Source organism: Lactuca sativa, chromosome 4, assembly GCF_002870075.4.
Source record: "Lactuca sativa cultivar Salinas chromosome 4, Lsat_Salinas_v11, whole genome shotgun sequence".
Taxonomy (NCBI): Eukaryota; Viridiplantae; Streptophyta; class Magnoliopsida; order Asterales; family Asteraceae; genus Lactuca; species Lactuca sativa.
The window spans coordinates 83,847,965-83,865,160 of NC_056626.2; positions in this window are offsets into that span (position 1 = coordinate 83,847,965).

Sequence of the window (17,196 nt, forward strand, 5' to 3'; positions counted from 1 at the left end):
CAAGGCATGGATACGCCACCAGGGGCAGGAAGAAACAACTTCACAGTGAAGAAAAAGACATGTTTTCACTATGGAACACCTGGACATATTGCCAAAAATTGTCCTAATCACGCATACGTTCCCTACTATGCACAAGGGTGGCAAAGTCAAAGTCATCTCGAAGATTGGCTTCAAGTTCCAAATGAAGTGCCGAGGCACCCATCGGATCGAACAAGAAATGGGTTAAACCCGAATATAGATGGGTACCAAAGGTGAAAACTCCCAATTCTTCTAATGACTCTAATATTTCATCGTCTTCTGTTTGTGATAAATAGGATATGTCATGGGATAGAGTACCCTGCAATGATGACAAATGTCGACCCAGTTTCAAAATGGACTGGGTTCCAAAGACCAACTGATCCCGCTCTGTGTCAGAGCAGCTATGGAGGCATATCATCAGACTTCGGTTTTTTGGTAGTGGCTGCTCTTGGCATATGTTAGGGGACATCTCTTAACTGTACAACACTCAGAACATTGTTCGAGAGTATGTGTCCTTTGCGGGAAAGGAAAGAAAGGAGTAAAGGAAGAGATCACTCATGGGGTTAGTGCTTAATGATGTGAAGAATTTTTGGATCTGTTCTGAGATTACACGTGCTGTTCTCAGACCTTCTGGATGCAAATTCAATCGGTGACTTACGGTTTGAATTTTCTTCTCTATACTCTTGAGTTTTTCTTAAGATGATTCGCTTTAAAGACTAATTTTTGTTTTAGGATAGTTTAAATTTGCACATTTACTTTCGTTTCTCTCCTATTCACAAATTTAGGGGGAGAAATAAAAAAACAAAACAAAAATTTTAAAATTTTAAAAAATCCAAAAACATTAGAAAATCAGAAAATCAAAATATGGTGTTAATGGAATGTGCTTGCAGGAGATGTTTTGGGAAGTGATATAATCATGTAATAACAGACAATCTGACTCTGTGTAAGGGACTGAATCTGAATTGTCTAGGCTCTGTGTTCGATGCACTAGTAGGCACAAAAGATTTTAAATGGACTTGACTAGGAGGAGTTAAAACTTAAGAAATTCAAGGACTTGACAAACATTGACCTAGTTAGATCCATTTAGCCTGACAATACGACGCTCGAATAGGTTAAGCAGGGAGATATACATGAGAATCTACCGGTCACATTAAATAACCCGTATCTAGAACTGTGGATTCACTTTTCCTCGATGTGCGGATTTTGTCCTTAATTCTGGTTGGATGGGGTGACTGGGGAATTCCGATAAACTAGGTCTGTAGAAGGTTATTTTCTTTCTTTCTGTCTATTAGTCATATGTTGCTTCCTTTGCGTGATCAAGAGATCCGACCTGGACTGTAACATATGCAATTCTATCTCTCTACATCTTCTCTCTATGCAATTCTTTCTATCTGTTAGCCATATACTGTCTCCTTTGCGTGACTCAAAATCCGACCCGGTACACAATATATGCACCATTCTCTTCTCAATCCCTCTGAAACTTCAGTTAGTCATATGTTTCATCCTCTGCATGATTGGAAGAGATCCAACCTTGATGTATGGCATATGCACTCTAAATCTATCTTCTCTCTTAATAATTGTCTGCTCACCCGGTGTAAGGAGTATTCTGGAAGTCCTTGATGGCTGGGGCATGCCAGGAAGCGGGAAACACGTTCTAGTATAATTACAATTGAACACATACAGATTGTCTGTAGCTCTCGCTGCTCAATTTAGGTGGACAACAATATCTTTGGTCGTTGTTAGCTGAATGGTCCTTAAGGAATATTATCTAGGAACTTAGGATCATATTGTCTTGTCACTTATAGTATGTCCTAATTTTGTCACAATCTCTCATGTTTAAGTGGACCACAATACCGGCGTTTGAATAGATTTATTCATGAAGGGAGAGGTACTGATAAACGGATAAAGGCCGTCTAAAAACTTTGATCCCAAATCACTCTTAAAGTCAGATATCATTTTATTTTTATTAAATTTGTTCATAGTTTCTTCTAATTTAAATATTAGGGGGACAATTAAAAAAATCAAACAAAAATCAGAAAACTAAAAATCCAAAACTAGTGTTATTTCTGTTTTGTTTATGTTTTAAGTTTTCTTTTAGTTTTGTTTTGTCTTGAAAAGTGATTTCAGGTGTAGATAAGACTCGTGGAGGCTGTATTGAAGATTTCTGAGCCAAAGCCTCGTCCATGAGCATCGAAGAATTCTCATTTGAAGGAGCATGAAATGAAGATTATTCTTTCAACATTCAATCCTTCAACCCCAGAAGCAAGGTTTAGCAGAAATTGAAGATTATGTGACGGATTGCATTGAAGCCTCCTCAATCAGTCTGCTGCTATCGTTGTACCTGCTAAAGTGATCTAGAAGAGTTGTTCTCTCTGATGTTCTCTCAGAAGATTCTCAAGCTGAAAGCGCCATCTTTAAAGAATCAGTACAAGAAGCCTCCTCACCCAATGTGCGTTCAAAGTCAAATCTTGAAGAAAAGCTCAAGTTCTCAAGATGAAGTCATTCATTAAAGATGCATCAAGTACATCTTGAAATTGTGAAGAATTTGAAGATAAATGCTGAAGCCAATCTCCCATTGAAGATTGACAAGAAGAGCCAGCTACTTTTTAGGGGGAGCTTGTTGGGTCAATTAAGAAAAGAAAGTTATAAACCAAGGGTGAGATTGTTGGGTCAAAAATATGGTTTATACTTTATGTTTCTAGAAAAATGTATTTTTGTGTCTTGGACCGTAAACAACTTGGTGTTTACGGTCGTATACGTGTTTACAGCTGTCGTAAACCCATTTACGGCCCATGTTCTCCAACCCATGTTCCCCTTGTATATATATAGGTGTTAGGGTTAGGAGTAGGAATTGATGAAACAGTAAGGAGTGTACGGCCAAGAGAGAAACTAGAGAGAAGTTTTGTGTGTGTGAATCTTTTGTATCCCGATCTTCATTCTAATCAATTCATACTGTAACACCCAAAGTTTTCAAGGCCAAGAAAGAAAAGAAAACCTTAATGTTAAGGGGCGACTCGGCGAGTCCAAGGAGGAACTCGGTGAGTCAGAGCGGGATCTGGGTCGAGGAGTAAGTGACCGACTTAGCGAGTCGGCAAAGGTGACTCGGCGAGTCTGGTCTGTGCATGGAAAACCCTAAATTCGGGACTTGGAGCCTATATAATTGTCTTAATCTCCTTCTTAGGGTTCCTTACTGCCTCTTAAGCCCTGGATATCCAACCCTAGCCGCCATATCCTCTATTTGAGCCATTTATTGCCTTCAAGAGTGCATTAAGCTTGGAGAAAGAAGAAGAATCTTGAGAGTGCAGGAAGGAGGCTGTAGATCCGGGAATAGGAAAACATTTCTAAGATTTTGGAGGTATAAACTAGTTCCTGGACCCTTTTTGCATATAGATTAATGTGTGGTTGTTGGATCTTTAGCCATAATGATACTATCTTGAGTTAGGAGCCGGATCTGGAGTTGCTACTTCATATCCAAGTGTGTTATGGACTGGAGAAGCATAAAGTATCAGCCCTTGAGTCGATTTTGAAGCCCCTTGGCCTTAAACCCTAGTTTATGGTGCTTTTTGCCTAGATCTCCCTCTCTACACGTAAAGTTTGCAACTTTACGTGGGGGATAGGCTTGGGAAGGGTAGATCTACAGTTTGGAGTCCATGCATGACTCAAAATTCCTCTGCATGTATGTAGATCTGAATGAACTCGGCGAGTCCTTCGAGTGGACTCGGCGAGTAGCATGAAGATAAGGAGGAACTCGACGAGTGGGATGAACGGCTCGTCGAGTCGGATGAAGATGGGCATGAACTCGACGAGTTGGATGAAGATTGCCTTGTGCTCGGCGAGTCTGCTCTTGGACTCGACGAGTCAGGTCGCGTAGCCCCAAACCCTTCGAGTTGAGACTCGAATCAGTGAGTCGGGTGGAGACTCAGCGAGTTGGTCAGGTCAGGACTCGGTGATCATTGGGCTCGGCGAGTCATGGACAGACTCGGCGAGTCATGTCGCGAATAGAAGGACCCTGAGTATGTGAACTCGGCGAGTCAGTAAGTGGACTCGGCGAGTAGGGTTGACCTGGAAAGGTTGACTTTGACCAGGACTTTGGCTTAGACCAGAATTGTCTTGGTTAACTATCGAGGGTCAATTATACTAAGTGTTGCATTGATATTGATAGCTCGGGAAGCTAGTAGAGTAGGAGTTCAGTGAGTGGTCGGGCAGCAGCTAGTGGGTTCATCAGCCAGTTCACCTAGTGCAGGTGAGTTTCCCTTTGTATGAATGGGTCTACGGCCACAATGCCGGCCCATGTAGTTACGAATAGAAGACCCGGGGGTTAGCCCTAGGCACAGTATGCTAGTATGATATTCGGGATGAGGTCCAATGATAAAGGGCGGGTGCCCAATGAATGGTTTATGTGGTAGTTTATACTTGTTGTCTGTATGATACTTGTATGTGCCTGGTAGGGAGGTAAGTGTGGGCGAGGTCCCGTATCTCACCAATAGCAGAGTGTGGATGGTGTTCCACATCTCAGTAGCAGCAGAGCAGGGGCGAGGCCCAAGTTAGGGAAGGAGTGAGGGTGGGCTGGGCCTGTACCTCACTATCATCAGGAGTATGGACGGGGTTCCATGACTCATCAGTAGCAGGACAAAGGGCGGGGCCCAGAGATAGGTGAGGCCTTAGAACAAGAGCCGTTAGTATATGTTTAGCTTATGTGATGTTATGTGATATGTGTATGTGCTATTATATGTTAGTGGGCGGGGCCCTGTGATAGGTGAGGCCTAAGTGAAACAGATCTGTATCCGAGCGGGGCTCGAAGCCAGGCGGGGCCTGGGGCGGCGGGGCCGTTGTAGCGGGCGAGGCCCGAGGTAGGGGGCGAGGCCCAGGATAGCGGGCGTGGCCTGGTATGTGCAGTATGTGGTTAAGCATGGTATGTGGTAGGGTGGGGAACTCACTAAGCTTCATGCTTACAGTTTTTAGTTTTGTTTTCAGGTACTTCCGGTAGCGGAGGGAAGAGCTCGGGGTGATCGCATGGCACACACCATAGTTTAGACAGCCTGGGAATGTTTACTCTGATAACGAATATGTATTTTGGAAACTAATACTTTGTTTATGTTTTGAAATGATGAATTTGCTTAACGTAATGTTTTAATTAAAAGAAATTTTTAGTCTTGAATTTTGGGACGTTACAAGTTGGTATCAGAGCCTTGGTTTGAGGGATTCGGGCATACTCTCGGGTGTGCCTGAACTCAAACTGAGGGGTCGGATAAAAAGTTTTCAAAAGTGAAAAGACAGTTTTGTAAAAAGAATTTTGAGAACGAAAAATAGTTTTAGAAAAGCAAAAAGAATCCAGAAAGAGAAGAATTTCAAAAAGAGAAAAAAAAAGGGGTGTGGTGCATGCAATCAGCCGAGCTCAAGTAAGTACCCTAAAATACCCATACAAGTTTATGATTTTATTAGTAGAACAGCATGCTAGAATAGGACTAAGGATCTAGGAAGGATGCCTTATGTGCCCGATTATGTGTTTTGCGCTGCATGATAATGTTGATTAGACAGTAGTAGGATAGCCTGTTTAGGTTATGCCTGATGTTATGAGTTGTGCTGCATGCTAGTTCAGATTCTTGCTATGTGGATATGATTGCTTGAGTATGTTGTGGTTAGATTTTCCCATTGTCTGAATGTTGCTTGCTTTGTGCAATGTGGGACTTTGAGTGATGGGAGTTAGCTATTAGGTGGATACGCCACGCCACATGTGATCAGGGTTGAATAATCTCAGAGTGCTGGGTTTGGCCCTATTTCGCAGCTCTCGTTTGAGTCTAACCGTTGTGGGGACGAGTCTTTTACTCGAAGGATTATCTGAGCCTCGTCACATGTGATGGTATCCAGGTAATGGCTATTTGGCATCACAAGGAGACCTTCAGCAGCTGAGGACTGGCTTGAGTTGAGTCAGAGGTTTCCCTAGGGTTAGCCTAGGATGAGATAGTGCTGGGAGCAGAAGTAGTGGAAAAGGGACCTGGTGGAGTCAAGGCAGTTCTTGAGGAAAGTACGGATAGATGTGGAAGGTAGTATGGGCCCGTACTACTGAAAGCAGAGGATCCGTACTCAATTCGGGAAGGGCCGAGACAAGACTGGGAACCTAGTGGTGCGTGTGTTCGGTCTCGCAACAGTGATAAGTATTCTGATAGCGATTGTGTTACATGTGCAGAATGGTGACATTGCGAGAGATACCAGTGGGCAGTTCAGGTGCCGGAAAGGGATCTGGCTCCGACTCTGGAGTCGGACAGATGGACGATTGGACGAGAAAGTTTATTTCAGCAGAGATTATGCGCAACATCATTGATCAGACTCCTGTGATTTTTGATTCGGTTAAGGAGGCTATTGTGGGGCTTCTGGATAGCCGCCTCGGGGCCCTCCGGGACGAGATTGTAGCAGAGCAGGTGGGGGCTCATCCGGAGCCCGAAACTTGTGGACCTCTGGGATCCTTCTGGAAGGAGGATCCTACCACTAGCTTTTGTAGATTGGGGTCAAAAGTGAATGGTTCATCATGTTTTCAGGAGGGTCATTTGCAGGATTGGATTGCTGCAGAGGTTTCGCGGGCTCTCCAGGAAGAGTTACCAAACACCATTGGGCGTATCACCGATAGAGTGGTCGGCGGGATTGAAAGGCGGACCTCAACTGTCCAAGCAATGGGTGAAATGGTCACTATGACCCGTGAACGGGAGATTGGCTCGGATAGTCAGCTAAGGAAGAGGAAGCGGTCTTCCGGTCTAGTTCGGCAGGATGGGCAGTCGGACACTGTCGTAGTTGGTGTCAGGGGCCCGCAGGGTCGAGATGGTTGCACGAGGGAGAAGGGAGCACGGGCTGGCGTGCGCAGCAAGTCTAAGTACGGCAAATGTGGATGGAAGGGTCATAGACAACAAGAATGCACAATTGGAGTAGAGTTATGCCATCGTTGTCATCAGCCTGGTCATGTCAGGGAAAATTGCCCCGCTCAGCGGGAGGAGCAGCCTTAGTATCATCGGAGGCCTCGGAAGGAAGGAGGATTTGGGGGTTCTTCAGAGCAGGATGCGGGTATGAATCCTCCTTTTTCTGTCAGCTTATGTTATGATTATATTGTTATGGTTCTGCATCAATTTTGGTATGAGTATTGTATTAGGGTGTGGCTTGCTTGTGATTATGTTATATGCCATCTGCATACCTTGGATATTTGTATGGTAGTTAGGGGTTGTGCTTTATTGAAGAAAGTTTCGAAGGATGCAGTAACTGTAGCATGCTTAGGAGGGATTCGGTACGTCTCGCTAGTTCGGAGTGGCATAGTGTTAGAAATGGGTTGGTTAGATCCCTAGCTAGGGCGGGCTTGGGTTCCTTAGCAGATTGACTATGGAATGGCAGCAAATATCGGGATCTCTTTTGAGTAGTGAGCAGAAAGGGGTAAGCAAGATCTAAGTGGGGGAGAATCCTCCGAGCGTGCCTAGGTAGGAGCACGCAGACCCAGAATGATTATGCGGCCACCGAGAAGGAAAATAGGTAGTTCGGCGTTGATGGATTGAGGATTCAGGGCTGGGAGTTTGGGAAACTCCCCATCAGTTAGTGCGCGTGATGGTAATGGTTAGTGCGCAGATGGGAATTCAGGTTGTGGATCGCCCGAAGGACTCGAGGGAGTCGGAATGAGGATCTTGAGAGCTAATGGCACATGGGTGCCTTCATATTAGCAGTCAGTGGTGGAAGTGTCGTAAGACTATGGGGAAGCCGTAGCATTCATTAGCAGTCAGTGGTGGAAGTGTTGTAAGACTACGGGGCAGCCGTAGCATTCACTAGCAGTCAGTGGTGGAAGTGTTGTAAGACTACGGGGCGGCCGTAGCATTCACTAGCAGTTAGCAATGGATGGTGATGTAAGACTACGGGTAAGCCGTAGCATTCCTTAGTAGATTCGTTAGCAGAGTTGGGGCGAGGTCCTTATCTCCTAGTGATCAGGTAAGGGATCAGGAATGGGTAGTGGATGAGAATGATAGGGAGTTGCCTATATATCCCTAGAAAAGTGAGACCTTGGGAGAGGCCGCTCCAGGATATAGTTGAGTGAGACCCGTGGGCGGGGCCCGTATGAGATTAGCAGTGTAGATGAGACCTGGGAGCAGGGTTGCTCAATAGTATGGTTGGGTGAGACCCGTGGGCGAGGCCCGTGAGTTTAGCAGCACAGGTGGGACCTGGTAGGGACCTTAGTGTCAAGTTAACGGATCGGGGATCCCAGGTTTGTAGCGCCTGAAGGGCATGTTAGATTGAGCAGTATGGATGGTCTCAGTTCGTCCGAAGTCAGAAGAGGAGCAGCATAATTGCCAGTCAGTGGCAATGCAAGTATGCAGCGTATGGTGGAATTCGGTTAGTTGATCGTGAGGTGCTCGACACCAAACCATAGTAGAAAGAAATGCCCAGTGGATACTGGCGATAATGACCCGTACTGGTAAAAGCGGGGGTGATGGAGTTGGTGGAGGATAGGGCCTTCACAGTGACAGAAGGAATAGTTGGTTATGGGGTTTTGCCTTGGGAAGGCAAGGAATTATGCAAGGAAAGAAGGGGTGAACACCTATAGGTTCAGTGCAGTACTCGGTGAGTACCAGGCGGATTATCGGTTGAGTAAGTTGTGTTTCCAGAATGTTCAGGGTCAGGTTTGACCCGAGATGATTATCCGCAAGGTTTGATGCTAGTCAGAATGAACGGGCGGTAGGCCAGCGAAGGAAGGCAGCTAGTGTTGGAATAATTGGTTGGGGATTGTAGGCAGATCGCAGGCGGTGGGCCATAGCAAACTTCGAGGACGAAGTTTAGTTTAAGTGGGGGAGAGTTGTAACACCCAAAGTTCTGAAGGCCAAGAAAGGAAAGAAAACCTTAATGTTAAGAGGCGACTCGGCGAGTCCAAGGAGGAACTCGGCGAGTCAGAGCGGGATCTGGGTCGAGGAGTAAGTGACCGACTCGGTGAGTCGGCCAAGGTGACTCGACGAGTCTGGTCTGTGCGTGGAAAACCCTAAATTCGAGACTAGCCTATATAAACGTCTTAATCTCCTTCCTAGGGTTCCTTACTGCCTCTTAAGCCCTGGATATCGAACCCTAGCCGCCATATCCTCTATTTGAGCCATTTATTGCCTTCAAGAGTGCATTAAGCTTGGATAAAGAAGAAGAATCTTGAGAGTGCAGGAAGGGGTTGTAGATCCGAGATTGGGAAGACATTTCTGAGCTTTTGGAGGTATAAACTAGTTCCTGGACCCTTTTTGCATATAGATTAATGTGTGGTTGTTGGATCTTTAGCCATAATGATATTATCTTGAGTTAGGAGCCGGATCTGGAGTTGCTACTTCATATCTAAGTGTGTTATGGACTGGAGAAGCATAAAGTATCAGCCCTTGAGTCGATTTTGAAGCCCCTTGGCCTTAAACCCTAGTTTATGGTGCTTTTTGCCTAGATCTCCCTCTCTACACGTAAAGTTTGCAACTTTACGTGGGGGATAGGCTTGGGAAGGGTAGATCTACAGTTTGGAGTCCATACATGACTCAAAAGTCCTCTGCATGTATGTAGATCTGAATGAACTCGGCGAGTCCTTCGAGTGGACTCGGCGAGTAGCATGAAGATGAGGAGGAACTCGATGAGTGGGATGAACGGCTCGTCGAGTCGGATGAAGATGGGCATGAACTCGACGAGTTGGATGAACAACTCGGCGAGTTGGATGAAGATTGCCTTGTGCTCGGCGAGTCTGCTCTTGGACTCGACGAGTCAGGTCGCGTAGCCTGAAACCCTTCAAGTTGAGACTCGAATCAGTGAGTCGGGTGGAGACTCAACGAGTTGGTCAGGTCAGGACTCGGTGATCATTGGGCTCGGCGAGTCATGTCGCGAATAGAAGGACCCTGAGTATGTGAACTCGGCGAGTCAGTAAGTGGACTCGGCGAGTAGGGTTGACCTGGAAAGGTTGACTTTGACCAGGACTTTGGCTTAGACCAGAATTGTCTTGGTTAACTATCGAGGGTCAATTATACTAAGTGTTGCATTGATATTGATAGCTCGGGAAGCTAGTAGAGCAGGAGTTCAGTGAGTGGTCGGGCAGCAGCTAGTGGGTTCATCAGCCAGTTCACCTAGTGCAGGTGAGTTTCCCTTTGTATGAATGGGTCTACGGCCACAATGCCGGCCCATGTAGTTACGAATAGAAGACCCGGGGGTTAGCCCTAGGCACAGTATGCTAGTATGATATTCGGGATGAGGTCCAATGATAAAGGGCGGGTGCCCAATGAATGGTTTATGTGGTAGTTTATACTTGTTGTCTGTATGATACTTGTATGTGCCTGGTAGGGAGGTAAGTGTGGGCGAGGTCCCGTATCTCACCAATAGCAGAGTGTGGATGGTGTTCCACATCTCAGTAGCAGCAGAGCAGGGGCGATGCCCAAGTTAGGGAAGGAGTGAGGGTGGGCTGGGCCCGTACCTCGCTATCATCAGGAGTATGGACGGGGTTCCATGACTCATCAGTAGCAGGACAAGGGCGGGGCCCAGAGATAGGTGAGGCCTTAGAACAAGAGCCGTTAGTATATGTTTAGCTTATGTGATGTTATGTGATATGTGTATGTGCTATTATATGTTAGTGGGCGGGGCCCTGTGACAGGCGAGGCCTAAGTGAAACAGATCTGTATCCAAGCGGGGCTCGAAGCCAGGCGGGGCCGTTGTAGCGGGCGTGGCCCGATATGTGCAGTATGTGGTTAAGCATGGTATGTGGTAGGGTGGCGAACTCACTAAGCTTCGTGCTTACGGTTTTCAGTTTTGTTTTCAGGTACTTCCGATAGCGGAGGGAAGAGCTCGGGGTGATCGCATGGCACACACCATAGTTTAGACAGCCTGGGAATGTTTACTCTGATAACGAATATGTATTTTGGATACTAATACTTTGTTTATGTTTTGAAATGATGAATTTGCTTAACGTAATGTTTTAATTAAAAGAAATTTTTAGTCTTGAATTTTGGGACGTTACACATACATAGATTCATATTAATCTTCTTCTCCTTCTCTTTTATTGTGATCTGGCATCATCCGTTTGATTGAGATTCCGCACCATCAAACGGATCTGATTGATACACAGGAATTTTTGGGGACTTACAATTTGCTTAGTTTAGTTTATTCTTGTTTATCATACTTGAAGTGTATCTGATCGATACAAACCTTCATCGTGTAACCATAATCAAATTAAGTTTTCTAATTAGATTTCTTTCCTCAATTTCCTTGGAGTTCCATTCCTTTTGATCCTAAGTAATCCTGACTCTCTAACCACTTTTCAGTAGGATCCAGTATCATTTAAAGCATGTTACAAGGATGAGTTGATGACCATTTTTAAGATAATTTACTGATTTCCAGAGGGGGGAGGGGGGGGGGGGTTTACATGCTTAATTAATTATTCGTTATATATCAATTGATATTGTTATATTATAAATGTTAATTTTACAAAAAAAAAAAAAAAACTTTGATATACTCCATCGTTACTCTACCACTATAATATACGATATTTATTATACACTGTCATTACTTTGCCATATAATATGAAATAGTTATTATATCATGTCATTACTCTACCTTGTTGTTACTCTGCCCATATAATATGATATAGTTATTACACCATGTCGTTACTTTGCATGTATAATATGAAATAGTTAGTATACCATGTTGTTACTTTTCCCGTATAATAAAAAATAGTTATTATACCATGTCGTTACTTTGCCCATGTAATATGAAATAGTTATTATATCATGTCGTTACTCTGCCTATATAATATAAAGTAGTTATTATACCATGTTGTTACTCTGCCCGTATAATATGAGATAACTATTATATCATACTGTTACTATGCCTATTTATATTTTGCAAAGATAATTAAACGTTATAACTATAAATAAATATAATTATACAAATGCAACATTGGCTCAATAACTTAAAATTACAAAGTTAGGGTTACAACTATTAAGGCTATTCACGCAATGGTTAAATGAAATACATTCATCATCTAAGTTTAATACTTAGCTAAGACCCCTGTCCATAATCGTTAAATCTTAAGTGAGCGGGAGAGTTATGTATAGATCTATACGAGTTGACACCTCACCTGTGATTGCTAGCTACAACCACGATACGTGTGATAACTATCTAAAGAACAACCATGACGTCCGATGAAGCGTCACAAGGGGAAACAACTTCTCACAACTCGATTATGGGAACTCATTGTAACTTTGATATTCACGCCTTAAGCAAACAATTAGATAAGTTGAAACATGTTTATATACCATAAAAAAACTACTTTTGGATAAAAAGTACACAAAAAATTGTATAAGTTGAAATAGACTTATATACTGTAAGAAACTACTACACAACTAACTATATAAGTTGAAACCGTACTTATATATAGTATAACACTATTCTGGGAAAAATGGTTTACAAATTTATATAATTTAGAAATACTTATATACAATAAAACAAATACTATGATACAAAAGTACTTTCTATATAAACGTTAATACCTTGTAAACTCATCAACATTGTGTTGAAGTTTTCAAAACCGCATGTATTCTCAAGAAACTATGAGTTAGACTAAACAACCATTTGGGAAGCACTCATGGATTCACGGGAGCATCAATTGTTATTATTTATGCCCATCTGTTAAGGCACTAGTTGTAATTGAATTCCTAATATTTTGAAAACTTAGTATGATGTAATAGTTATGTTATAATGAAAGAAACATTTGTTGGATCTATATGTTCAAGAATCATTATTAGATAATATTGTGAATAACATATAATTATATAGGGTCACACCTTTATAAATTTGGCACATTTTGAATGCTTATTATTAATATGATTATTAATAAATATAATCAACTCTCATATTTCATTAGGTAATAATTATTGATATGTGAAAATAATAATTAAAGAGAGCAAAACTAGTTATTATATCAGATAATGTGATTTAATAAGTCATGTACAAAGTTTTGGACATTTTTGTTAACCTTATACGTACTAGTTACCTTATATCAGATAATGGGAGGTTGCTTTTCAACCTCCCTCATTTCCTCCTCATGCTTACTTTACCATGCAATACTTTATCATATTTTATGGAGTAGCTTTTGACCATGCATGGAACTATATAACGGAGTGTTGTTCTTGCCAAATTCACACACTCTTTCCCGTAGAAGAGAGACCAAAACCGTAGCTTCCCTCTATCTTCTCCTTTTGCTTTCTTTTGAAGAATGTTGCAAGTATTTGGTGCTTCTTTGTGTTTCTCCTTTAGTTCTTATTTATGTTAAGCACTTAAAGGCTTAAGAAACTCAAAATACAAAATGGGAGCTATCATTCCAAGTGTCATACCCTTGATGGTGGATATATTGTAGAGAAACTCTTTCTTGAGTTTTTGCTATCTCCATCAACTCCCCAATTCCAAGTGGTATCAAAAGATTCAAAGGTTATCTTCTTAACTTCCTATGGTTAAAATGATCATCTTGGTAGTTTTTCTAAAATGATCTAAAAATAAACTAGTTATTTTAAAAGTATTTCGTTTGCTGTTAAAATTGTTTTTATAAATAAGATCATTTTTTGTTATCAAAACCCATCAATATTTATGTTATATATTATGTGTATTCTTCAATGTAATCAATATTTGTGATTCATGACAAACGTGACACAACCCGACGTTTCCGCTGTCGGCCACGGATGTGATAGAAAAGATCGCAAGCAGATAAGGCTTAGCACCGATAAAACTTACCCTTAGCACTGCGAAAAGATATTGAGTTAAAACATATAAATAAATGTTTTCTCAATCCTAATTTGGTGTGCAACCCGTGGGGACTTCTCCCAATAGATCAGAAGGTATTCTAATCATCTAGAAACCCTTTTTGGTCAATTTTGAATATGGAGATGCAACTTGGAGCGAAGATTTGAAGAATTGAAGGACTTTGAATTAGTTTGCTTAATGGTCTTTTTTGTTTTCATGTATTGATTATGGGGTAAAACCCTAATGTTTTCACTAGATTAGATGTAACGTAACGATTGGGTGTGATTCAATTGTACAAATGTTGGTTTTATCTATATATTATGTTTGTTTGATCAAAATCCTTATGTGTTAAAGTTTTGATTTTTATTACTTATTAATGAGTTAGTAGAATTTAGACAATCTATCTAGGTTTTATTAGCTTGAATCATGATTGTTTTATGACCATTAAATGATATGACTAGTGTTTTGCACAAAACATAGAGTTAGGTAATAAAATCATAAACTTAAAAGTGTAAAAAAGCGTTTGTGAACAACTTATGACCATTAAATGATTATGACTAGTGTTTTGAACAAAATACAGGGTTAGGTAATAAAATCATAACTTAAAAGTGCAAACAAGCGTTTTTGAACAACTTATGCTAATAATTAACTTTCATGGTTGAAGGTAATTGCTAGATCAAATCTATCATAATACGAACTTAATTATAATTGTTTAGATAGTTAATTGCATGGTCATTGTGTTAATTGTCATTACAATTATACAATTTAGTTAATCCGACCAAGATAACTAATATATTAGAAATCGATAAATAGCAATTAATATTCATTTCACTCAACTGGAATCCACCATATTTGAAAGTGAAATCGAAATCTATGTAAAAACATCTTTTTTTCTTTTGTCTCTATATCTATATCTCTAATTTTGTTAGTTATGTTGAATAAAATAATAAGCCTATTACGTTATTTTATATAGTTTAATTAACATCTGAATTTATTTGAACTGAATTCGCATTCTCCCTGTGATCGATACTTGGTCATACTAAAACTACATTGTTACATGATTAGGTCCATTCCTATAATATGTATTGGTTTAGCTGTGATAGATTAAGATTTATAAATTTAAAACCTGATAATTTATATATATATATATATATATATATATATATATATATATATATATACACACACACACACTAGGCGCCTTCCCTCGATAAGAGGAACTACCAAAAAAAATTAAATTCAAAAATATAAGCATAAAGCTTAATGCGTTCCCCTAAATACCACATACCACAATAAACATACAATCCATACAAAGGCTCTCGATCAGCTCTAGTGCCGATCCACCTAATCAATGACGACTAATGGCTCTAATGCACGTGTAGTCATCAACAAAGACTAACAGTTCTTGTGCATGTGTAGCCATCAACAATGGTTAACGGCTCTTGTGCACGTCTAACCAAGACACAAGTATTCTAAGCTCGCAGGTGTAGTGTCGATCCACCATCAACTCCTCAAACATAATATGTCAACATATGATACAATCAATCAACATGAAAAAAAAACTATACTAGCCTATTCTCCTAATCAACATACTATAATACCACTACATCTTATCATACAAAGGATATATATTGTAACATATAGTATAGTGATATAACTCACCTAAACTGGAAACTAACGGAACACATGTACACATTTAAATACACAAGAGTCGGTCTCATGAGCCACTTTGTAGTGGTGTTGATTATGATGGCATGTGCGGAATTAGAAAGATCTAGTGAATCATCATGTAAAATCAAGATAGCCATCAAGGATCAATTCTTGATCAAATCAAGAACACCCGCTCTGATACCAATTGATGAGAATTGTTATCAAGATTTAGAAAGCAATCATGATTTTTTGAAAGAAAAGTATGAACACAAGAAGTAAATATTAATCAGATCTTATATTGATAAAGAACTGATTACAGAACTAAGCAGAGAAAACTTGCGAACGAATGAATCACTCGTTCATCTGATTACTCTACTTCTAACCTTAGTCCCTATTTATATGAAACCTGAGTGTACAAAAAATATACTAAGTCCTGAACTATATGCTTCGCACAAAAGAAGACTTATTAAAATAACTAAAATGCGAAACTAAAGAAACAAACACTTCGACTTTTACAACATTTAGTCTCTACATTCTCCCCCTTTGTAAACAGTCGAAACTATTCAGTTTGTAAGATGCTGAATAGCTGAGTGCATTGTTCTTCGGATGTCAGAATACCAAGTGATTATCTTCTTAAGCTCCTTCTTGTCTCCTTCATTGTTCTTCGCACAGTTAGTCATACGAACAATAAAGTACATATATTGCGAAGTGGTGTATCTTTCTATCTCTGAGACTTTGAGCAAAAACTTCTTGGGCTTCCCTTTTGTATCTTTTCCTGCGAAAACCATTCCAAAAGGTTTCAGGCAAATTTCTCCATCTGCATACTTCCTTAACTCTTTTTGAGGCAAGGTTGATTCCCAAGAGATTGTAACTTTTCTTCTAAGACCCAATGCAAGTTCTTCATCAGTCAACGCCAAGCAATCATAGTAGTTATCTATGAATATATTGATATGTGCGAAACTAAATCTGAACACATCAGTATCATGTCCTTTTAGCTTGTTTTCTTTCATGTCTTTGAGAATAGATGCCACTTGAATGAGATCATTTAGATTCATCAATGGAAAATCAACAATGGTGAAATCAAAAGCATTGTTGTCTGCACGAACCACAAAATATCGAAAGTTTTGAAGCATGTTCTCGAACATAACATCCTTCTTGATTGTTAAAACTTTCTTGATCTTCATTAAAGACCACACCTCCTCTTGTTCCTTCTCAAGTACAGCATGAAATCTTATCTTCAAGTAAGTGTATTCATCAACATTATCAAAATTTTCACTTATCATGTACTGTGCCGTAATAAACATCATTTCGTTTATCGGAAAATCAAGTTGGTTTCTATCTGAGTTCGCAACATCATAACTCTTCCTTGGCTTTTTCTCAAATTCATATAAATGATTCCCCAACACTTTGGACTCAATAGTTTCATACGAATATAACTTTGCAGGATCACCTTTGTTCATTGTTGGTGGGTCACTTGCTCTTTGCCTCATGATACTTTGCACTTGTCTTAATCTTTCCATTTCAGCTTCTGCCTCTGATTTCTTTTCTTCTTTTGATTTTTCATATACAATCCCTTTTCCTTTTCCAATATTCTCAGTTGAAGGTTTCACACTTGAACTACCTCCATCTTTTGAACCAATTGTGATTCCTTTGGTAATTGGTTTTGTTGTTGTTACTGTTGAAGAAATTGGCTTTGTGAGCACTGGCAAAGATATTTTGATTTGAGTTGAATGAATCTTCCCAACCGTTTTTGCATCCTCTCCTTTACTT